At 48.9% G+C, this 23328-nt stretch overlaps 4 non-coding genes and 3 pseudogenes across 4 annotated transcripts; all 7 read right to left on the bottom strand.

Moving 5' to 3' along the window:
- Positions 1–1578: 1578 nt before the first annotated feature.
- On the bottom strand, positions 1579–1769 carry LOC130303484 (U2 spliceosomal RNA). The gene has a single exon (XR_008853545.1). It is a non-coding gene; the product is annotated as a U2 spliceosomal RNA (small nuclear RNA).
- A 2102-nt stretch (positions 1770–3871) lies between these two features.
- On the bottom strand, positions 3872–4062 carry LOC130303482 (U2 spliceosomal RNA). The gene has a single exon (XR_008853543.1). It is a non-coding gene; the product is annotated as a U2 spliceosomal RNA (small nuclear RNA).
- A 2076-nt stretch (positions 4063–6138) lies between these two features.
- On the bottom strand, positions 6139–6324 carry LOC130303500 (U2 spliceosomal RNA). The gene has a single exon (XR_008853559.1). It is a non-coding gene; the product is annotated as a U2 spliceosomal RNA (small nuclear RNA).
- A 5395-nt stretch (positions 6325–11719) lies between these two features.
- Positions 11720–11937, bottom strand: LOC130303505 (U2 spliceosomal RNA; annotated as a pseudogene).
- Positions 11938–14023: 2086 nt separating this feature from the next.
- LOC130303499 (U2 spliceosomal RNA) lies at positions 14024–14197 on the bottom strand (annotated as a pseudogene).
- A 5818-nt stretch (positions 14198–20015) lies between these two features.
- On the bottom strand, positions 20016–20194 carry LOC130303504 (U2 spliceosomal RNA; annotated as a pseudogene).
- A 2074-nt stretch (positions 20195–22268) lies between these two features.
- Positions 22269–22459, bottom strand: LOC130303494 (U2 spliceosomal RNA). The gene has a single exon (XR_008853554.1). It is a non-coding gene; the product is annotated as a U2 spliceosomal RNA (small nuclear RNA).
- Between the last annotated feature and the right edge of the window lie 869 nt (positions 22460–23328).

Here is a 23328-nt window from a genome sequence, read left to right as displayed (position 1 = left end):
CTAGGTGACATCACAAATCCCTATGGTTACATACACAACAAAGCTGGGTTGTTGTTGTTTACACTCTGCAAGGCCTGTGGAAGTGAGTGACATCATAGCACTGTAGTTCTGAGGGTTCTAGATGGATGCAACAATCTCCTGTTGCTTCTATGAAGGCCATAATAGACGACATCACCAAACAGCTCCATAGTCACATACACAGCAAAGGAGAGATGTTGTTTACACCTAGTGATGTCAGTGGTATTGAGTGACATCACAGCACAGTGCTAAGGCTCCTGGGCCTGGACACAGCAGCGGCTGCAATATCTCAACGGAGAATACGTTTATATATATGTGTGTGTGTGCGCGTATATATATATATATATATATATATATATATATATATATATATATATTTCTCCGCCGAAATCACTTTTAAACCCATTTCCACCTTTTTTTCCCTTCTCTTCCTCTTACTTTTTTTTCACGTTTTTTTACGTTTTTCTCCTTTTCGCCTCTTTTCTGGGCGTATTATTCTTCTTTTTCTTCTTTTTTTTCGTCTAATGCATACCCCATCAGTGCAGCAATGCTTATTCAATACCGCCAGCAGATGGAGACACTGGGGGATAATTTTCTAAGGATTTATACTGATTTTTCCTGTCTGAATTTGTCGCACAGAAAGTTGCAGGCCAAATATGTGTGACATTTCTGCGACTTTAGCTTCTAGAGCATTTTTACAACATTATACATAGGTGCTGAATACATAAAAAGCGACTGTTCAGCGACAGACAAGTCGCATCGGCTGAAAGTAGGCCAGAATGTCAGTCCATGTTGGAGCAGGTTTAGATACAGTCTAAAGTATAGATCTCAAAGTCTGTGCACAGAATTTAGCAAGGGCCTCGCACCTTCTGATGCATCAGGTAGGTGCACAATAGCATAGCCTAACCCTCTGTACTTTGGTCTATATTGATGCGGGACATAGACAGCCAGCTGATGACCAATCCATTAGTGCAATGGATGGCTGGAAGCATTTGTCTTTGCCTTTGCAATACCACAGAAGCAATGCATGGTCAATGTACAGCAATGACACACCTGTGTGAACAGCCAGGAGACCCCCCCCCCCCATGTTATGTTACATAGTTACATAGTTAGTACGGTCGAAAAAAGACATATGTCCATCAAGTTCAACCAGGGACAGGGAATTAAGGGGTAGGGGTGTGGCGCGATATTGGGGAAGGGATGAGATTTTATATTTCTTCATAAGCATTAATCTTATTTTGTCAATTAGGAACATTCAGCACCCACCCGCTATCAAGGCAGCTGCCTATCATGTCATGCCCTACCTGCACAGGTGTGCTGGCTACTCAAATGATCCAATTAAGGAGGCCATTTAGTCAGCAGCAGCAGAAGTCCTGTGCCTGGACGCTCCAACAGCGGCCAGACACAAGCAGAAGCAGAAGCAGAAGCAGCAGAAGCAGCAGCAGCACCACCTTTTGTTTTTTGGCTGCAGCAGCAGCAAGGCCCACAGGGCTGGCTAGCTGGCTAGCCAGCAAGCAGGTAGCAATGAAAGTAGGAATCTTTCTTTTTAACCCTGTAAGGGGGTGGTGCACTGTACCCGAAGATACTGCCATATCGGGTCAATGCATAGGGCGACGGAAGCAAGCTTCGAAATCGGCCCCCGTTCTCAAAAATCCATTTAATATATGGTCCCCAGATAGGGGACGTATCAGATATTAAACTGATAAGAACAGATACTACACTTGATCTTAGCCAAAAGGCCGAGAAGCGATAACCGTGAAAGGGGCGGGCCCAACAAGGTGCCCTTCATGGGCACTATCACTGCTTGCTGTCAGGGAGGCTGCCAGACAATTTTCCATGCACACTCTGGGCTGGGGGGCAGTCAACCACCAGTACACACAGCAGAACCTAAACCCATACCATTATTGCTAAGCAGCAAGACAGGGGCCCATTGCACTCCCACGGGGCCTTTTTAAATGCAATCCATAACCCGGATTTGCCAGGAACCCTTCTTACTCCTCCTACTTGCATGTGACACTGGGCTTAGGATCTGCATAGGAAACACACACACAAGCACACACCTACCTTTGTTGCCTGCAGATGCCTCCTTGGCTGTCCCCAAACGGTATCAAACCAACACCCACGGGAAGCTGTAAGCATAGAGGACATGCCTGCACCCCATTGGACTTACCTGTGTGGGTTAAACCCGGGTTATTTGACAACCTATGGCGGTGATGGTTCTGCTCAGGCAGAGCAGTGCTGATGCTCCTCATAAAGCTGTCGCTGCTGTGAAGGTTCTAGGTGACATCACAAATCCCTATGGTTACATACACAACAAAGCTGGGTTGTTGTTGTTTACACTCTGCAAGGCCTGTGGAAGTGAGTGACATCATAGCACTGTAGTTCTGAGGGTTCTAGATGGATGCAACAATCTCCTGTTGCTTCTATGAAGGCCATAATAGACGACATCACCAAACAGCTCCATAGTCACATACACAGCAAAGGAGAGATGTTGTTTACACCTAGTGATGTCAGTGGTATTGAGTGACATCACAGCACAGTGCTAAGGCTCCTGGGCCTGGACACAGCAGCGGCTGCAATATCTCAACGGAGAATACGTTTATATATATGTGTGTGTGTGCGCGTATATATATATATATATATATATATATATATATATATATATATATATATATTTCTCCGCCGAAATCACTTTTAAACCCATTTCCACCTTTTTTTCCCTTCTCTTCCTCTTACTTTTTTTTCACGTTTTTTTACGTTTTTCTCCTTTTCGCCTCTTTTCTGGGCGTATTATTCTTCTTTTTCTTCTTTTTTTTCGTCTAATGCATACCCCATCAGTGCAGCAATGCTTATTCAATACCGCCAGCAGATGGAGACACTGGGGGATAATTTTCTAAGGATTTATACTGATTTTTCCTGTCTGAATTTGTCGCACAGAAAGTTGCAGGCCAAATATGTGTGACATTTCTGCGACTTTAGCTTCTAGAGCATTTTTACAAGATTATACATAGGTGCTGAATACATAAAAAGCGACTGTTCAGCGACAGACAAGTCGCATCGGCTGAAAGTAGGCCAGAATGTCAGTCCATGTTGGAGCAGGTTTAGATACAGTCTAAAGTATAGATCTCAAAGTCTGTGCACAGAATTTAGCAAGGGCCTCGCACCTTCTGATGCATCAGGTAGGTGCACAATAGCATAGCCTAACCCTCTGTACTTTGGTCTATATTGATGCGGGACATAGACAGCCAGCTGATGACCAATCCATTAGTGCAATGGATGGCTGGAAGCATTTGTCTTTGCCTTTGCAATACCACAGAAGCAATGCATGGTCAATGTACAGCAATGACACACCTGTGTGAACAGCCAGGAGACCCCCCCCCCCCCATGTTATGTTACATAGTTACATAGTTAGTACGGTCGAAAAAAGACATATGTCCATCAAGTTCAACCAGGGAATTAAGGGGTAGGGGTGTGGCGCGATATTGGGGAAGGGATGAGATTTTATATTTCTTCATAAGCATTAATCTTATTTTGTCAATTAGGAACATTCAGCACCCACCCGCTATCAAGGCAGCTGCCTATCATGTCATGCCCTACCTGCACAGGTGTGCTGGCTACTCAAATGATCCAATTAAGGAGGCCATTTAGTCAGCAGCAGCAGAAGTCCTGTGCCTGGACGCTCCAACAGCGGCCAGACACAAGCAGAAGCAGAAGCAGAAGCAGCAGAAGCAGCAGCAGCACCACCTTTTGTTTTTTGGCTGCAGCAGCAGCAAGGCCCACAGGGCTGGCTAGCTGGCTAGCCAGCAAGCAGGTAGCAATGAAAGTAGGAATCTTTCTTTTTAACCCTGTAAGGGGGTGGTGCACTGTACCCGAAGATACTGCCATATCGGGTCAATGCATAGGGCGACGGAAGCAAGCTTCGAAATCGGCCCCCGTTCTCAAAAATCCATTTAATATATGGTCCCCAGATAGGGGACGTATCAGATATTAAACTGATAAGAACAGATACTACACTTGATCTTAGCCAAAAGGCCGAGAAGCGATAACCATGAAAGGGGCGGGCCCAACAAGGTGCCCTTCATGGGCACTATCACTGCTTGCTGTCAGGGAGGCTGCCAGACAATTTTCCATGCACACTCTGGGCTGGGGGGCAGTCAACCACCAGTACACACAGCAGAACCTAAACCCATACCATTATTGCTAAGCAGCAAGACAGGGGCCCATTGCACTCCCACGGGGCCTTTTTAAATGCAATCCATAACCCGGATTTGCCAGGAACCCTTCTTACTCCTCCTACTTGCATGTGACACTGGGCTTAGGATCTGCATAGGAAACACACACACAAGCACACACCTACCTTTGTTGCCTGCAGATGCCTCCTTGGCTGTCCATCAAACCAACACCCACGGGAAGCTGTAAGCATAGAGGACATGCCTGCACCCCCATTTGACTTACCTGTGTGGGTTAAACCCGGGTTATTTGACAACCTATGGCGGTGATGGTTCTGCTCAGGCAGAGCAGTGCTGATGCTCCTCATAAAGCTGTCGCTGCTGTGAAGGTTCTAGGTGACATCACAAATCCCTATGGTTACATACACAACAAAGCTGGGTTGTTGTTGTTTACACTCTGCAAGGCCTGTGGAAGTGAGTGACATCATAGCACTGTAGTTCTGAGGGTTCTAGATGGATGCAACAATCTCCTGTTGCTTCTATGAAGGCCATAATAGACGACATCACCAAACAGCTCCATAGTCACATACACAGCAAAGGAGAGATGTTGTTTACACCTAGTGATGTCAGTGGTATTGAGTGACATCACAGCACAGTGCTAAGGCTCCTGGGCCTGGACACAGCAGCGGCTGCAATATCTCAACGGAGAATACGTTTATATATATGTGTGTGTGTGCGCGTATATATATATATATATATATATATATATATATATCTCCGCCGAAATCACTTTTAAACCCATTTCCACCTTTTTTTCCCTTCTCTTCCTCTTACTTTTTTTTCACGTTTTTTTACGTTTTTCTCCTTTTCGCCTCTTTTCTGGGCGTATTATTCTTCTTTTTCTTCTTTTTTTCGTCTAATGCATACCCCATCAGTGCAGCAATGCTTATTCAATACCGCCAGCAGATGGAGACACTGGGGGATAATTTTCTAAGGATTTATACTGATTTTTCCTGTCTGAATTTGTCGCACAGAAAGTTGCAGGCCAAATATGTGTGACATTTCTGCGACTTTAGCTTCTAGAGCATTTTTACAACATTATACATAGGTGCTGAATACATAAAAAGCGACTGTTCAGCGACAGACAAGTCGCATCGGCTGAAAGTAGGCCAGAATGTCAGTCCATGTTGGAGCAGGTTTAGATACAGTCTAAAGTATAGATCTCAAAGTCTGTGCACAGAATTTAGCAAGGGCCTCGCACCTTCTGATGCATCAGGTAGGTGCACAATAGCATAGCCTAACCCTCTGTACTTTGGTCTATATTGATGCGGGACATAGACAGCCAGCTGATGACCAATCCATTAGTGCAATGGATGGCTGGAAGCATTTGTCTTTGCCTTTGCAATACCACAGAAGCAATGCATGGTCAATGTACAGCAATGACACACCTGTGTGAACAGCCAGGAGACCCCCCCCCCCCCCCCCCATGTTATGTTACATAGTTACATAGTTAGTACGGTCGAAAAAAGACATATGTCCATCAAGTTCAACCAGGGAATTAAGGGGTAGGGGTGTGGCGCGATATTGGGGAAGGGATGAGATTTTATATTTTCTTCATAAGCATTAATCTTATTTTGTCAATTAGGAACATTCAGCACCCCACCCGCTATCAAGGCAGCTGCCTATCATGTCATGCCCTACCTGCACAGGTGTGCTGGCTACTCAAATGATCCAATTAAGGAGGCCATTTAGTCAGCAGCAGCAGAAGTCCTGTGCCTGGACGCTCCAACAGCGGCCAGACACAAGCAGAAGCAGAAGCAGCAGAAGCAGCAGCAGCACCACCTTTTGTTTTTTGGCTGCAGCAGCAGCAAGGCCCACAGGGCTGGCTAGCTGGCTAGCCAGCAAGCAGGTAGCAATGAAAGTAGGAATCTTTCTTTTTAACCCTGTAAGGGGGTGGTGCACTGTACCCGAAGATACTGCCATATCGGGTCAATGCATAGGGCGACGGAAGCAAGCTTCGAAATCGGCCCCCGTTCTCAAAAATCCATTTAATATATGGTCCCCAGATAGGGGACGTATCAGATATTAAACTGATAAGAACAGATAAGGTTTCAACAAAATTTTATTGAATAAATAAGAAACCATACAAAATTTAAAATGCAAAATAATAAAAGGTTCACAAAAGTTTTAAAATACAAATAATAAAACCAGTAATAAAAGGAGAAAAAATAAAAATGGCAGGATAAAACATTATACAAAATGTCATAAAAACTGATTATACTGTTATTTCGTTCCATAGAGGCAGACACCACATGGATGCTGCCTCGCTGGCCCCCAAACTGTTTCTTGTCTCTTAGGTAATAGATGTACATCTCACTCAGGGCCAGCTTTATACAGTTTTTAACATCAATAAAATCATGTTTAAAAAGTAAGATGTTCCTAACTTTCCAGATGGCATTTTTAAAACAATTAATAATCATCCAGCAGATCATCTGCTGTTTAAAATTGGGGCAGTTAAAAAGACCGTAAAAGACACATTCGTGATTAAAATCTTTTAGGCCGCAGGCCCACTTCAAAAGTGGGCCTACCTTCCTCCAAAGCTCCCGTGCAAAAGGGCAGTTCCAAAATATGTGCAGCACCGTTTCGTCCACTCCGCAGCCATCTCTCGGGCACTTGGCTCTCGCCACCAGTCCTCGCCTGTGCTGAAACTCACGAGTAGGGAGGCACTGGTGGACGATTGCCCAGGCAAGATCCCTGTGTACATTCGCCAGAAACTTCCCGTACACGTTCCGCCATACCTTTTTTGGATCTTGCCTGTGTGAAATTGGACACTGCCAGGGTAACCTCACTCCGCCTGAGGACCTTTGATACCTTTCTCTGGTCCCCCAGTATGTCAGGCTCCAAATCTTGGAGACCTAGGAGCCTGACTGTCTTTTCCAACACCACATAATGTTTTGGGGGACACAGAAGCACCGGAGCGTTCAGAGGGATGCGCAACCATCTTTTAAAAACCATGCCCGCAGCGTACCTTAAAAAGCAGCTAAAAATGCCATCGGATTTAATAATTTTAAAACAGAAACAGAAATACTTTATGTAAAAGAAAGTAAAAAGGTTAGGAACATCTTTCCCGCCATTATCTTTACTTTTGTACATAAACATCACGCTTTAATTTCTCCATTTTTGAACCCCATAAAAAAGTAAAAACAATTCTAGTTACTTTTTTAATGTATAAAATAGATGGAGGAAATACCATGGCAATGTATAGCATAATAGGGAGTAAAACCATCTTTATTATTAAATATCTTCCCCTCCATGGTAAGGTTTCTAAGATTCCACATTAAAATCTTCTTCTCCATCTTAGCTATAGCTGAATCCCAGTTAGGGCTCCCATCATTGACCTGGTTAAAAACAATACCTAAAACTTTAATTTGATCCTGTTGCATTGTGACTCCTGGGGTGATGGATGAATCCCAGGAGCCAATATAAAAACAGTCACATTTATCTGTGTTTAGCTTAAAACCAGAGACCTCGCAGAAATAGCTGGTGTTCCTCAATGCCCCCCTCATGGATGGAGAGTCCGGGCACAGTATGGTGACATCATCCATGTACCCCCAACACCTTTAGATGGGTCCCTCCTCCACCAGGTATCGGTACGCCTCTTACTACCCGTCTTTTCTGAGGAGGGCCATCAGTGGGTTCGATTGCGCAAATAAAAAAGAGTGGGGACAGGGGGCAGCCCTGTTTGACACCTGATAAAAGAGGAACACCGCTGGTTAAAAAGCCATTAACAGAGACTTGACTAAAACAGGATCGGTATAAAAGCATGATTCGGCTTAAAATCGTTTCAGGCACTGCCATCTTTTTAAGAACTAAAAACAGGTATTCATGGGAGACCCTATCAAAGGCTTTTTCAAAGTCTAAGGATAAAATTGCTACAGTTTGATTTCTATCCTTAAAATACCATAAAACATCTCTTAAAATATTTAGGGATTCAGCTATAGACCTTCCAGGTACCCCACAAACCTGATTTGGGTGAATTAATTTATGAATAAAAGGTTTAAAACGGACAGCTAATAACTTGGCTAAAACTTTATAATCAACATTTAAAAGTGTGATGGGGCGCCAATTTTTTAGCATATCCTTTTCACCCTTTTTAAAAAGTAATGATACAATCCCCCTCCTCCAGGAAGGGGGAAGTTCATTAACAATAAAAGTTTCTTTATACAATAAAACCATATCATCCTTTAAAATATCCCAAAAAGCTAAATAAAATTCGATGGGTAAACCATCTTCCCCAGGGGCCTTCCCACTAGAAAAACTTTTAAAAACAAATAAAAGTTCATCTAAGTTAAGATCACGGGATAAAACCTCCTGGTCTAAAACATCTAGCTTAAAATCAAGGGAATTAAGAACATGTTCTAAAAAGGATGGATTAAGATCTTTCTTATTAAAAAGAAGCTGGTAGAAGTTAAAAACTGCATCTAACATGCCTTTTGGAGTGGATTCACCCTCAAGGTTTTGGATGATATCCCTCCTATTCATCACTTTTTTAAAAAAGAAACGGGAACATTTCTCGCCCTCCTCCAGGTGCTGCACATGTGAGTTAAAAATGATTTGTTTCCCTTTCTTTTCTATGGCATGTTTTATTTCAGTTTTAAGGTTTAAAATATCATTTTCTACATCCATACCAGCTTCTTTCAATTTAAAAAGTACATTTAAACGCATGTTAAGAACATAAAACCACTGTTTTTCCATTTTTGCCTTCTTCTTACCTGCTTTGATAAAAAAAAATCTGATTTTAGATTTGGTGCCCTCCCACCAGTGCAGCATAGGCTCGTGGGGTTTTCTTTGTGATTGCCAGCATTGGTAGGTCCGCACAAACTCCTCTTTTATCTCAGGGTCCTCTAGGAGTGTGGTGTTTAATCTCCAGAGGCCCCTTTTTGCTTTTTGCTCCCCCTCTAGCTCCAGGCCCACCAAGAGGAGCTTATGATCAGAGAAGATATTCTGCTCGAGCGTGCATTTCAGGGGTTTAAAAGCTCTAGAGGAAAAAATAAAATCGATTCTGGAGCTCACTCTTCCATTGGACCATGTGGCGCCTGGGTCCTCCGGCAAGAGATCCTTCCAGCAATCTTTCAAATTAAAATCATCAATAAAATTTTTAAGCAGGTAAGAAGTGCGGTCTTTACGATTAATATCCCCACCCTGCCGGTGTTCCCCATCACGTATGCAGTTAAAATCACCTCCCACCAGCAGGGGGGAAGACCCAACACAAAACAGTGGTAAAATTTCAAATAGTTCTGCCCGCTCCTGTTTATCAGGAGGGGCATACACATTTAAAACACGAATTAAAAGTCCATTAAAATATAGATGAATTAAAAGAGCTCTGCCAGGCACAATCTCAGTTACTGTATGAATAGAAAAGGACTGGCCTCGGCAGAGCAGCCCAACACCCACAGAACGACAGTCATTTGCACCGGACCATATGGATGGGCCCAGCTTCCAGTCTTCTTTTAAGTCTTTATAGTCCATTTTACTAGGGATTCCACATTCTTGTAGCAGGCAAAGGTCAAAGTCACATGTCTCTAGATAAGAAAATAAAGCAGCCCTGCGATCAGGGCTCTTTAAGGACCTCACATTGAGTGAGGCAATTTTTACAGGGATAGGCATAGTTTATGGAGAGTCCGTGCTTGGAGAATCAAAGTCAATAATAAGCTGCGTACCGTCATCCCCCGCCTGCGGGGTCATCAGCTCCTTGATGTTCTGAGGGTCGGAGCTTGAGATCGATGATGCCCCGACCCTGAGCTCGCTCTCGTCCGAACTACGGCACGCCGCTTTCCTTTGAATGTCTTCCTCTTCTTCTTCTCTTTGTCTTTTAAATGTCACACTGCTGTCCATATCCTCTGTGTTGCTCTCACTCGATGTAATCTCTGGCCCCCGGCTGATGGATCTGCGTCTTCTTTCATCATTTGACGACTGGAACTGCTGCACAGGGGCCTGTGAGGCCTCTTTTCCGGAACCTTTGCCGCTACCTTGGGAAGTTTTCATCGCTTGTTCCCCAGCAAGCGTTGCTGAGGACTGTTGCTCCAACTTCCCCATCGATCGACGATGGCCAGTTTTACCCACCGGGTCCACTGCTGGCGGGGCAGCAAACCCTGGTTTGGCGCCACTTGTCTTCTTGGCCCTGTCCTGTATAGGCGGAGTAACAGGACCGGGCTCAGACCTGGCCACCTGGCTCCCCTTCCGGCGGGCTTTCACCGGGGCCTCTTCGTCCGGAGCAGGGCGACCCTGGGCCAAGCCAGTACCTGGCTTATGCTGCAATTTTGGGTCCACTTTTGCCCCCACCGAGGCCCGTCGGCTGCCACCCGCCACAGGTGAGCCCCCTTCAGAAGTTTCGGCGGGCTCTTGAGCCAGGTAGGAAGTCGATCGACGTCTTTCAATTTCCCGGGCAGTAAACTCGATCACCCGCCCGGGCTTCGTGGAATCCCCATGGCCTCCCCCTAGCACTACCACCGGTGGGCCCCCCGATGGAGCACCAGAGGTCTTGGGCCTGGACCCATCAGTACCTGCCATCTGGGGTTTGGGCATCTTAAAAAAGGACGTCTTTTGTCCTGTCCCCTCTTTGGGTGGGCCCAGCCTTGACCCACCCATCGTAGTTTTTGCTTTATGGGGACAGGAATTAAAATCGTGATTTTCCTCTCCGCAGAGGTTGCACCTTATCGTATGGCTACATCTTGAGGCTATGTGACCTTCTTGGCCACACCTATTGCAGCGAATCACACGCTCCGCGCCGCAGGTCTCCTGGGTGTGGCCAAACCTCAAGCAATTTCGGCAATACATAGGCATTTGAGGATAGAACAGGAAGCCCCGAACTCTCCCGATGGCAAAATTTGGGGGCGGATGGCAAAGACCCCCAATACCACCGGGATCCTTACGGAGCTTGACCCAGAACTTCCTCTTGCCGTTCCAGAACCGCACGGAGTTCAAGATTTTGTTTGCGAATCGCACCTCTTCGCAGTATCGCCGAAGAAAAGTGGCTATATCCTCCGTGGTCACATGAGGGCTGTGCATAGCCACCACCAACGGTATATGTTCCTCACCATAGAGGAACTGGAACGAAAGACCGTCGAGTCGATCGTCCCTCTGGTCCGCACCAGACAAGGTTGCATAGATGTTATCGCAACACGCCGTGGCCGTGAAGGTGACGGTATACAGGCCACGGCTTTCCTGGTCATTTAGACACAGGATGTCCTCCCTATTGAGGCGGAAGTAGTCAAGAAGAATCACCTCCGCAATGAAGCGGAGGTTCTTCAACTGACGATGGCTCTCCGACACCTCTATGCGGATGGTATTTCGCATCGACATTTCCCCAGAGGGGAAAGCCCAGGAGAACGGCATCTTCCACACCCAGGGACTAAGCCCCTTCCCCAATAGCAGCAGGGGCTCGGAATCCCGCTATAAAAGCGGAACCCTTACCCAAGGCAGAGGTCGGGGGTACCCTAGGTGCTTCCGAAGCTACAGGTAACGCTCAACGTACCGAAAATGCCTTCTGAGACACAAGGTCCCAGAGACAGGGGGATCGCAACCCGTTGTCCGTGGACTAAGCCCGCTCCCCAATAGCAGCAAGGGGGTGAAGTCCCTCCGTAAGGAGAGACAATCCCCCAAGGCCGAGAAGCGGGGTACCACAGACACCTTCCGACCAGACCAAATGCAGATACTACACTTGATCTTAGCCAAAAGGCCGAGAAGCGATAACCGTGAAAGGGGCGGGCCCAACAAGGTGCCCTTCATGGGCACTATCACTGCTTGCTGTCAGGGAGGCTGCCAGACAATTTTCCATGCACACTCTGGGCTGGGGGGCAGTCAACCACCAGTACACACAGCAGAACCTAAACCCATACCATTATTGCTAAGCAGCAAGACAGGGGCCCATTGCACTCCCACGGGGCCTTTTTAAATGCAATCCATAACCCGGATTTGCCAGGAACCCTTCTTACTCCTCCTACTTGCATGTGACACTGGGCTTAGGATCTGCATAGGAAACACACACACAAGCACACACCTACCTTTGTTGCCTGCAGATGCCTCCTTGGCTGTCCCCAAACGGTATCAAACCAACACCCACGGGAAGCTGTAAGCATAGAGGACATGCCTGCACCCCATTGGACTTACCTGTGTGGGTTAAACCCGGGTTATTTGACAACCTATGGCGGTGATGGTTCTGCTCAGGCAGAGCAGTGCTGATGCTCCTCATAAAGCTGTCGCTGCTGTGAAGGTTCTAGGTGACATCACAAATCCCTATGGTTACATACACAACAAAGCTGGGTTGTTGTTGTTTACACTCTGCAAGGCCTGTGGAAGTGAGTGACATCATAGCACTGTAGTTCTGAGGGTTCTAGATGGATGCAACAATCTCCTGTTGCTTCTATGAAGGCCATAATAGACGACATCACCAAACAGCTCCATAGTCACATACACAGCAAAGGAGAGATGTTGTTTACACCTAGTGATGTCAGTGGTATTGAGTGACATCACAGCACAGTGCTAAGGCTCCTGGGCCTGGACACAGCAGCGGCTGCAATATCTCAACGGAGAATACGTTTATATATATGTGTGTGTGTGCGCGTATATATATATATATATATATATATATATATATATATATATTTCTCCGCCGAAATCACTTTTAAACCCATTTCCACCTTTTTTTCCCTTCTCTTCCTCTTACTTTTTTTTCACGTTTTTTTTACGTTTTTCTCCTTTTCGCCTCTTTTCTGGGCGTATTATTCTTCTTTTTCTTCTTTTTTTTCGTCTAATGCATACCCCATCAGTGCAGCAATGCTTATTCAATACCGCCAGCAGATGGAGACACTGGGGGATAATTTTCTAAGGATTTATACTGATTTTTCCTGTCTGAATTTGTCGCACAGAAAGTTGCAGGCCAAATATGTGTGACATTTCTGCGACTTTAGCTTCTAGAGCATTTTTACAACATTATACATAGGTGCTGAATACATAAAAAGCGACTGTTCAGCGACAGACAAGTCGCATCGGCTGAAAGTAGGCCAGAATGTCAGTCCATGTTGGAGCAGGTTTAGATACAGTCTAAAGTATAGATCTCAAAGTCTGTGCACAGAATTTAGCAAGGGCCTCACACCTTCTGATGCATCAGGTAGGTGCACAATAGCATAGCCTAACCCTCTGTACTTTGGTCTATATTGATGCGGGACATAGACAGCCAGCTGATGACCAATCCATTAGTGCAATGGATGGCTGGAAGCATTTGTCTTTGCCTTTGCAATACCACAGAAGCAATGCATGGTCAATGTACAGCAATGACACACCTGTGTGAACAGCCAGGAGACCCCCCCCCCCCATGTTATGTTACATAGTTACATAGTTAGTACGGTCGAAAAAAGACATATGTCCATCAAGTTCAACCAGGGAATTAAGGGGTAGGGGTGTGGCGCGATATTGGGGAAGGGATGAGATTTTATATTTCTTCATAAGCATTAATCTTATTTTGTCAATTAGGAACATTCAGCACCCACCCGCTATCAAGGCAGCTGCCTATCATGTCATGCCCTACCTGCACAGGTGTGCTGGCTACTCAAATGATCCAATTAAGGAGGCCATTTAGTCAGCAGCAGCAGAAGTCCTGTGCCTGGACGCTCCAACAGCGGCCAGACACAAGCAGAAGCAGAAGCAGCAGAAGCAGCAGCAGCACCACCTTTTGTTTTTTGGCTGCAGCAGCAGCAAGGCCCACAGGGCTGGCTAGCTGGCTAGCCAGCAAGCAGGTAGCAATGAAAGTAGGAATCTTTCTTTTTAACCCTGTAAGGGGGTGGTGCACTGTACCCGAAGATACTGCCATATCGGGTCAATGCATAGGGCGACGGAAGCAAGCTTCGAAATCGGCCCCCGTTCTCAAAAATCCATTTAATATATGGTCCCCAGATAGGGGACGTATCAGATATTAAACTGATAAGAACAGATTTTTTGATTGAAAGAGCTTTATTTTCCGTTCAGTCATTACAAGTCGTACAATAAATTACAGTCACACAAAGCATGATAGTACAATACACAGCAAAGGTTCCCTAAGCTATACATCGCACACCATGCTACTCTAACATTCAGCTCAATCCTGCAATATAAAGGCACAAGAGATCAAACAAAAACCAAATAATACAATCTGTGATCGGGGTAGGGGTGTGGGCGACTATGTGGGGGTAGGGAGGGGGCGGATCACAGGGCCAAACTGTTGGGCTGTATCTTCAGGGAGACATGGGAGAAGGAGAGGGGTCTTCACTCCTCTTCTTCCTCATCAACGGCCGAGCTGTCCAAGATGGAATAGTCTCTAAGCAGGTTCTTGATGAACCTGCGGCAGTCCCGGACGGACATGTTTTCCCTGTTGATCACGAGGCGGTTCCTGGAGAGCCACACTGCGTCCTTAAAACAGTTCATAAGGCGCCAGGCCTCCTGGATGGCCTCCACGTCGTGGGTCCCAGGGAACAGGCCGTAAAGCACCGAATGGTACGATAGGCAGCTCCTGGGCACTGAGTCTCTGAGTTCCTGTTCTAGGGCGTCCAACAGACCCTGTGCAAAGGGGCACTGCCAAAACACGTGGAAAGATGTTTCCTCCACGTAGGGGCAACGGGGGCAGTACCGGGTCTTGCACAGGTTGCGGGCATGCATGAATGACCTGAGAGAGAGACCTCCCATGACGGCCATCCACGACAAGTCCTTGTGTCCATTGGTAAGCCGCTTTGAGGCCACATTGTTCCAAACTGTCTCTGCAGTGGCTGCGGGGAGTCCCGGAACCAGCTCGGTCGAGTCCTTAGCTCGGATGAGCTTGTGGATTGTCTTTGGCTTCCATAGGTCTGGTTTCAGTCCTTCCAGCTGGTGCTCCCTCACAAACCGGACAACATCCCCATAGAACCAGGGAGTGTTCCAGTTGTAAGGGATGGAGCTGTCCCACTTGTCCCAGCCCAGCTGTCTCCAGAGGGGCATGAGAAGCAAGCGAGACATGGACCTGCCCGCTGAGCCAGTCTTTTCTACAAGAGTCCGCTGCACCGTGACACATGCAAAGGAGGCCCTCAGCAGAGCGGGGATGTCGGGTATTCCCTTCCCACCCTTGCGGGGTTCCTTGTACATCACGGTCCTCTTGACTCTGTCCATTTTGCCCCAGACGAAGCCAAATACTGTCCGGGTGATGGCCTTGCAAACGGTGGTATGGGGAGGCCAGGCCTGTGCGGTATATTGGAGCACAGGCAAAACTTCACTCCGCAGGACAAGTGCCTTGCCTTCCATCGTGAGCTTTCTGGAGCTCCACAGTCCGATCTTTGAGTTTATCCTTCCTAGTCGGTCTTGCCAAGACTTAAGGGCCGCTCCTTCCTTCCCGAACCAGACTCCAAGAATTTGAATGAAGTCCGGCTTAATAGTAAAGGGGAAGGGGGCGGAAGAAGCCAGGTGCCACTCCCCGAAGAGCATGGCCTCCGACTTCCCGCAGTTGACTTTTGCCCCCGAAGCTCTGCCGAAGTCCTCGCAGGTCTGGACGAGTGCAGTCACCGAACGCTGGTCAGCGCAGAAGACGGTCACGTCGTCCATGTAGAGCGAGCACTTGACCTCGTGGCGATCTGGTCCTGGTGCGGTGATCCCTCTGATCTCTCCACTCTGCCGGATAGTCTCAGCGAAGAGCTCTATAACACAAACAAAAAGGAGAGGTGAAAGAGGGCAGCCTTGTCTAACCCCTGAAAGAATGGAAAAGGGGTCAGTCTTCCAGCCGTTCACCAACACCGTGCTGTAAATGTCAAAATACATAACGTTAACAAAAGAGCAAAACATCTTCCCCAGACCCAGCCTGCGCAAAACCCTGTCCATGAATGCGTGGGAGACACGGTCGAACGCCTTCTCCTGATCTAAGCTGACCAGGGCGGCGCGGCCCCCGCGGTCCTGGATGTAATGGACCGTGTCTCTCACAAGGGCAAGGCTGTCGGCAATCCTGCGGCCAGGAATGCTGCAGGTCTGGTCCGGATGGACGATCTGCCCCATGACAGGTTTCAGCCTGTTGGCCAGCACCTTGGCGAGGATCTTGTAGTCCACGTTCAGGAGAGAGATGGGACGCCAGTTTTTCAGGTCACATCTCTCCCCCTTCCGCTTATACAAGATCGTGATCATCCCTTCCCTCAACGACGGAGGCATTCTGCCCCCCACCACCATCTCCTCGTACACCTCCAACAGGTCCGGACAGGTCAGGTCACCCAGCGCTACGTAGAGCTCGGCCGGGAGACCGTCACTGCCCGGGGTCCTGCCGGGCTTAAAGGATTTAGCGGCAGAGAGCAGCTCCCCCACCGTCAAGGGATCGTCCATAGCCGCCGCACCTGCGGGATCAACAACGTTAGTGACACCTGACAGGAACCTCTCGGCGGCTTCGGGGTCGGATGACTTGGGGGCGTAGAGGTTGCTGTAGAAGTCGTGGACGACCCCCATCACTTCCTCCTTGCCGCTCCTCATGTGTCCGGTCTCATCTCGTAGCTCAGTCAGGGGCGTGTGGCCGGCATGGAGCTTCCTGAAAAAGAAAGAGTTACATTTCTCACCCTTCTCCAGGTTCTCCACCTTGGAACGAAAGACGATTCGCTTGGATTCCTCCTCAAAGTGCCTTTTCAAGCTCTTTTTGGTCTCCTCCAGCTCCTCCCTGACGTCCCAGCCACACTGGAGCAGGTCCTGCAGGGACCGCAGCTCGCGCTGCAGTTTCCTCAAGTCCCACTTCTTCGCACACGCCTGTTGTCTGCCTTTTGCCTGAAAGAAACAACGGAATTCGACTTTAACATATTCCCACCAGTCGCTGATGCACTTGAACAGACATTTGTCATTTCGCCATACAAGGTACGCATCCCTAAGTTCCTCCATGACCTCCCTCTGCTCCAACAGGGCACAATTCAACTTCCAGGAGCCTGGGCCAGGTGGGAATCCATGGCCCAGAGTCCCCCGGAATCGAATGGCCCTGTGGTCAGAGAAGAAGCAGGGGACCATAGAGTACGACACCTTTCTGACTGCTCTCGAAGTGAAGATGAAGTCTATCCGAGAACGGAGCGAGCCATCGGGGCGGCTCCACGTATAGTTTACGGAGCCGTTCCCGATGGACCCGACAACGTCCTGCAAGGATGCCTCCGTCACCATCTCAATCAGCAGTTTAGACGTCACGTCCAGGTTGGCGGATGTGCCAGAACTGCGCCCGTCCACCTCAATGGGGCAGTTGAAGTCACCACCCAACACTACTGCCCTAGTGGTGGCGAGTTCAGCCCGCAGGGCCTGGAGAACCTCCAGTCGGACATCCCTCTCAGGGGAGGCGTACACGTTGATGAGCCGCACGGGCTCACCCGCCCAGGAACCGTCTGCGACAAGAAGTCTGCCACAGACGAGCTCCCGGACGGAATCAAGTGCAAAGTTACCTCCCCTGATCAGGATGGCCACCCCCGCAGACCTATTGTCGCCCCCACCAGACCAGTAGGAAGGGCCGTGAGGCCACTGCCTGGCCAGATGGTTGTAAGACCTAGAAGCAGACAAAGCACATTCCTGCAACATGTAAACATCACACCTCTGGGAATCTAAGAACGTAAGAACAGTCTGGAATCTAAACCAAGCTCTAATACTCCTCACATTAATGCAGAAGATGTTGAGATCAGCCATGGGAATAAAAAAGAGAGGTTAGTTCTGATACTAGTTACCAGTCTGGTCGGACGGGTCCTCTTCTCTGGCGCCTGTCGGCTCGTGTGGCTTCTCGTAGCGCCCTTCCAAGAACTCGTCGTAGACCGTGTTGGACGGAGTGTCCAGGATTTTCTTAACCTCTGGGTCCTGCAGCAGCTCCTCCATAGATTGAGCTTGGACTGGCTCTGCTTGGACCTGCTCCACTTGGGCCTGCTCCATCACCTCCTCTCCTTCTGAAGCCTCAGGGCTCTCGCAGACCTGCTCCATCTCCTCCTCCTCATCTGAAGCTTGAGGGGTTTCGCAGGTCTCGATTATCTTTCTTTTGTGGGACTCTTCTGATACGTTGTCCCTTCCTTTCCTCTTCCTCTGTATGGTACCTGGGGGAGGAAGCACAGGAAAGTCCTCCGAAGGGCGGGCACCAGCAGCTGGAGGGGGGTTAGGTGCTGCTGGGCCAGGAGAGAAAGGAGGCTGGGTGGGGCGGGGGGCAGGAGAGAGTGCCCGGGCAGGGGAGGACGGGGCAGGGGTGGGCCGGGCAGGGGAGGACGGGGCAGGGGTGGGCCGGGCAGGGGAGGACGGGGCAGGGGTGGGCCGGGGTGGGGTACGGGGGGCAGGGGTGGGCCGGGGTGGGGTACGGGGGGCAGGGGTGGGGCGGGATGGGGCAGGAGGGGTGGGGGTGGGACGGGATGGGGCAGGAGGGGCAGGGGTGGGACGGGATGGGGCAGGAGGGGCAGGGGTGGGACGGGATGGGGCAGGGGTGGGACGGGATGGGGCAGGGGTGGGGCGGGGTGGGGCAGGAGATGGGGCGGGAGGGGCAGGGGATGGGGCGGGAGGTGCAGGGGAGGGGCGGGACGGGGCAGGGGTGGTGGCTTTCGCCTTCTTACCCTCCTTGGTCGGCTTGGCCATCCGTGGTGTTGGCTCCGGAGCTGGGGCTGGCTTCGGTGCTCTCGCTGCCACAGATGCCCATGTTCTCTCCCTCTGGGGGCAGTCCTTGTAGCTGTGGGCTGCCAGTCCGCAGAGGTTGCAGGTCTTGCTCTTGGGGCAGTCCTTGGTCGTGTGACCTGTCACACGGCAATACCTGCAGGCATCCTCCGTACAGTCCTTGCCCTCGTGGCCCATCTTGCCACATCTCCTGCAGGTCTGCGGCATGTCCGGGTAGAAGATAAGTCCTGTGGAGTTGCCCAAGGAAAATGTCGTTGGCAGGTGCTGTAGTCCGTCTGGAGAAGCAGGGTTCTTGTTGAGTCTGACGACCACAGACCACTTGCAGGTCCAGTATCCGAGTGAGTTCAGGATGCGGGTGGGCTCCCTCACCACGGTGCAGAAGCGCTTCAGGAAGGTCGAGATGTCCGTGCCTGGGGTGTGTGGGTTCCGCATTGAGACCGTCACCCGCCTCTCCTCTCTTTGAATAAGGCAGTTGCCCACAAAGCGAGAGAAAGGGGATTCGGGACTCGCCGCTTTCACCACCTCCCAGTATCTTCTACAGGTCCCAATGGTGGCAAAGGTGATGTAGAAGATTCCCGAAAAGAAGGTTGCTATTCCCAGGGTGTCAGCCGTGGGGAAGCCTTGATCCGCCAGCATCTTCTTGCAGAACACGTCGTGGGACATGTCCGGCACCCTTCCGTCCACGGGCTTGAGCTTCAAGGCAACAGTCTGCCTCATCCAGGGCTCCAGGGTTGGAGCTTCCAGGTTAGGAATTCTGCCGCCCTTCTGCCTTGCCGTGGTGGAGGTTGAAGCTTGCTGTGGTTGGGGCTGGACCTCCAGGCCTTGCCCTGCAGCCTCCTGGGTGGACTTGCTGGTTGAGGCCATGGCTTCTTCCAGCAGGCTCTTTTCCGCTTCCTTGCTTGCTTGTGGAGAGAGGCTTCGCAAAGTCTTCTTTCCCGGGTGGGAGGAGCTATGCAGATCCGGTCCCGGTGGGAGGAGCTATGCAAATCCTTCTCCAGAGGCAGCGAGTTTCTTCGAAAAGATTCTGCGCCGCCTTCCTCTTCGCCGCTGTTCCGGAATTCACCGCCGATTCCCTTCTTCCAGGTTCTTCGTCGGCTTCTTCCGGAGCTGCAGTCTTCAAGATCTTCTCCTTCTTCAGATGTTCCGAGGCAGGCAGGAGACGATCTTCAGGTGGTATGCTCTAGAGAAATGCGGTTCTAATAAGAACGAAAAGTACTGCAATCGTACTACGCAAAATCTCTACCACAATGCTTGGAGTTCTTCAGACCGTAGCGATCATGGTATCTCCCCTGCCAGGTAAGTATTAAATATTAAACTGATAAGAACAGATACTACACTTGATCTTAGCCAAAAGGCCGAGAAGCGATAACCGTGAAAGGGGCGGGCCCAACAAGGTGCCCTTCATGGGCACTATCACTGCTTGCTGTCAGGGAGGCTGCCAGACAATTTTCCATGCACACTCTGGGCTGGGGGGCAGTCAACCACCAGTACACACAGCAGAACCTAAACCCATACCATTATTGCTAAGCAGCAAGACAGGGGCCCATTGCACTCCCACGGGGCCTTTTTAAATGCAATCCATAACCCGGATTTGCCAGGAACCCTTCTTACTCCTCCTACTTGCATGTGACACTGGGCTTAGGATCTGCATAGGAAACACACACACAAGCACACACCTACCTTTGTTGCCTGCAGATGCCTCCTTGGCTGTCCCCAAACGGTATCAAACCAACACCCACGGGAAGCTGTAAGCATAGAGGACATGCCTGCACCCCATTGGACTTACCTGTGTGGGTTAAACCCGGGTTATTTGACAACCTATGGCGGTGATGGTTCTGCTCAGGCAGAGCAGTGCTGATGCTCCTCATAAAGCTGTCGCTGCTGTGAAGGTTCTAGGTGACATCACAAATCCCTATGGTTACATACACAACAAAGCTGGGTTGTTGTTGTTTACACTCTGCAAGGCCTGTGGAAGTGAGTGACATCATAGCACTGTAGTTCTGAGGGTTCTAGATGGATGCAACAATCTCCTGTTGCTTCTATGAAGGCCATAATAGACGACATCACCAAACAGCTCCATAGTCACATACACAGCAAAGGAGAGATGTTGTTTACACCTAGTGATGTCAGTGGTATTGAGTGACATCACAGCACAGTGCTAAGGCTCCTGGGCCTGGACACAGCAGCGGCTGCAATATCTCAACGGAGAATACGTTTATATATATGTGTGTGTGTGCGCGTATATATATATATATATATATATATATATTTCTCCGCCGAAATCACTTTTAAACCCATTTCCACCTTTTTTTCCATTCTCTTCCTCTTACTTTTTTTTCACGTTTTTTTACGTTTTTCTCCTTTTCGCCTCTTTTCTGGGCGTATTATTCTTCTTTTTCTTCTTTTTTTTCGTCTAATGCATACCCCATCAGTGCAGCAATGCTTATTCAATACCGCCAGCAGATGGAGACACTGGGGGATAATTTTCTAAGGATTTATACTGATTTTTCCTGTCTGAATTTGTCGCACAGAAAGTTGCAGGCCAAATATGTGTGACATTTCTGCGACTTTAGCTTCTAGAGCATTTTTACAACATTATACATAGGTGCTGAATACATAAAAAGCGACTGTTCAGCGACAGACAAGTCGCATCGGCTGAAAGTAGGCCAGAATGTCAGTCCATGTTGGAGCAGGTTTAGATACAGTCTAAAGTATAGATCTCAAAGTCTGTGCACAGAATTTAGCAAGGGCCTCGCACCTTCTGATGCATCAGGTAGGTGCACAATAGCATAGCCTAACCCTCTGTACTTTGGTCTATATTGATGCGGGACATAGACAGCCAGCTGATGACCAATCCATTAGTGCAATGGATGGCTGGAAGCATTTGTCTTTGCCTTTGCAATACCACAGAAGCAATGCATGGTCAATGTACAGCAATGACACACCTGTGTGAACAGCCAGGAGACCCCCCCCCCCCCATGTTATGTTACATAGTTACATAGTTAGTACGGTCGAAAAAAGACATATGTCCATCAAGTTCAACCAGGGAATTAAGGGGTAGGGGTGTGGCGCGATATTGGGGAAGGGATGAGATTTTATATTTCTTCATAAGCATTAATCTTATTTTGTCAATTAGGAACATTCAGCACCCACCCGCTATCAAGGCAGCTGCCTATCATGTCATGCCCTACCTGCACAGGTGTGCTGGCTACTCAAATGATCCAATTAAGGAGGCCATTTAGTCAGCAGCAGCAGAAGTCCTGTGCCTGGACGCTCCAACAGCGGCCAGACACAAGCAGAAGCAGAAGCAGCAGAAGCAGCAGCAGCACCACCTTTTGTTTTTTGGTTGCAGCAGCAGCAAGGCCCACAGGGCTGGCTAGCTGGCTAGCCAGCAAGCAGGTAGCAATGAAAGTAGGAATCTTTCTTTTTAACCCTGTAAGGGGGTGGTGCACTGTACCCGAAGATACTGCCGTATCGGGTCAATGCATAGGGCGACGGAAGCAAGCTTCGAAATCGGCCCCCGTTCTCAAAAATCCATTTAATATATGGTCCCCAGATAGGGGACGTATCAGATATTAAACTGATAAGAACAGATACTACACTTGATCTTAGCCAAAAGGCCGAGAAGCGATAACCGTGAAAGGGGCGGGCCCAACAAGGTGCCCTTCATGGGCACTATCACTGCTTGCTGTCAGGGAGGCTGCCAGACAATTTTCCATGCACACTCTGGGCTGGGGGGCAGTCAACCACCAGTACACACAGCAGAACCTAAACCCATACCATTATTGCTAAGCAGCAAGACAGGGGCCCATTGCACTCCCACGGGGCCTTTTTAAATGCAATCCATAACCCGGATTTGCCAGGAACCCTTCTTACTCCTCCTACTTGCATGTGACACTGGGCTTAGGATCTGCATAGGAAACACACACACAAGCACACACCTACCTTTGTTGCCTGCAGATGCCTCCTTGGCTGTCCCCAAACGGTATCAAACCAACACCCACGGGAAGCTGTAAGCATAGAGGACATGCCTGCACCCCATTGGACTTACCTGTGTGGGTTAAACCCGGGTTATTTGACAACCTATGGCGGTGATGGTTCTGCTCAGGCAGAGCAGTGCTGATGCTCCTCATAAAGCTGTCGCTGCTGTGAAGGTTCTAGGTGACATCACAAATCCCTATGGTTACATACACAACAAAGCTGGGTTGTTGTTGTTTACACTCTGCAAGGCCTGTGGAAGTGAGTGACATCATAGCCCTGTAGTTCTGAGGGTTCTAGATGGATGCAACAATCTCCTGTTGCTTCTATGAAGGCCATAATAGACGACATCACCAAACAGCTCCATAGTCACATACACAGCAAAGGAGAGATGTTGTTTACACCTAGTGATGTCAGTGGTATTGAGTGACATCACAGCACAGTGCTAAGGCTCCTGGGCCTGGACACAGCAGCGGCTGCAATATCTCAACGGAGAATACGTTTATATATATGTGTGTGTGTG

Source organism: Hyla sarda, unplaced genomic scaffold (assembly GCF_029499605.1).
Source record: "Hyla sarda isolate aHylSar1 unplaced genomic scaffold, aHylSar1.hap1 scaffold_1229, whole genome shotgun sequence".
In the NCBI taxonomy this organism is placed as follows: Eukaryota; Metazoa; Chordata; class Amphibia; order Anura; family Hylidae; genus Hyla; species Hyla sarda.
This window is presented reverse-complemented; position numbering and strand designations above follow the sequence as displayed.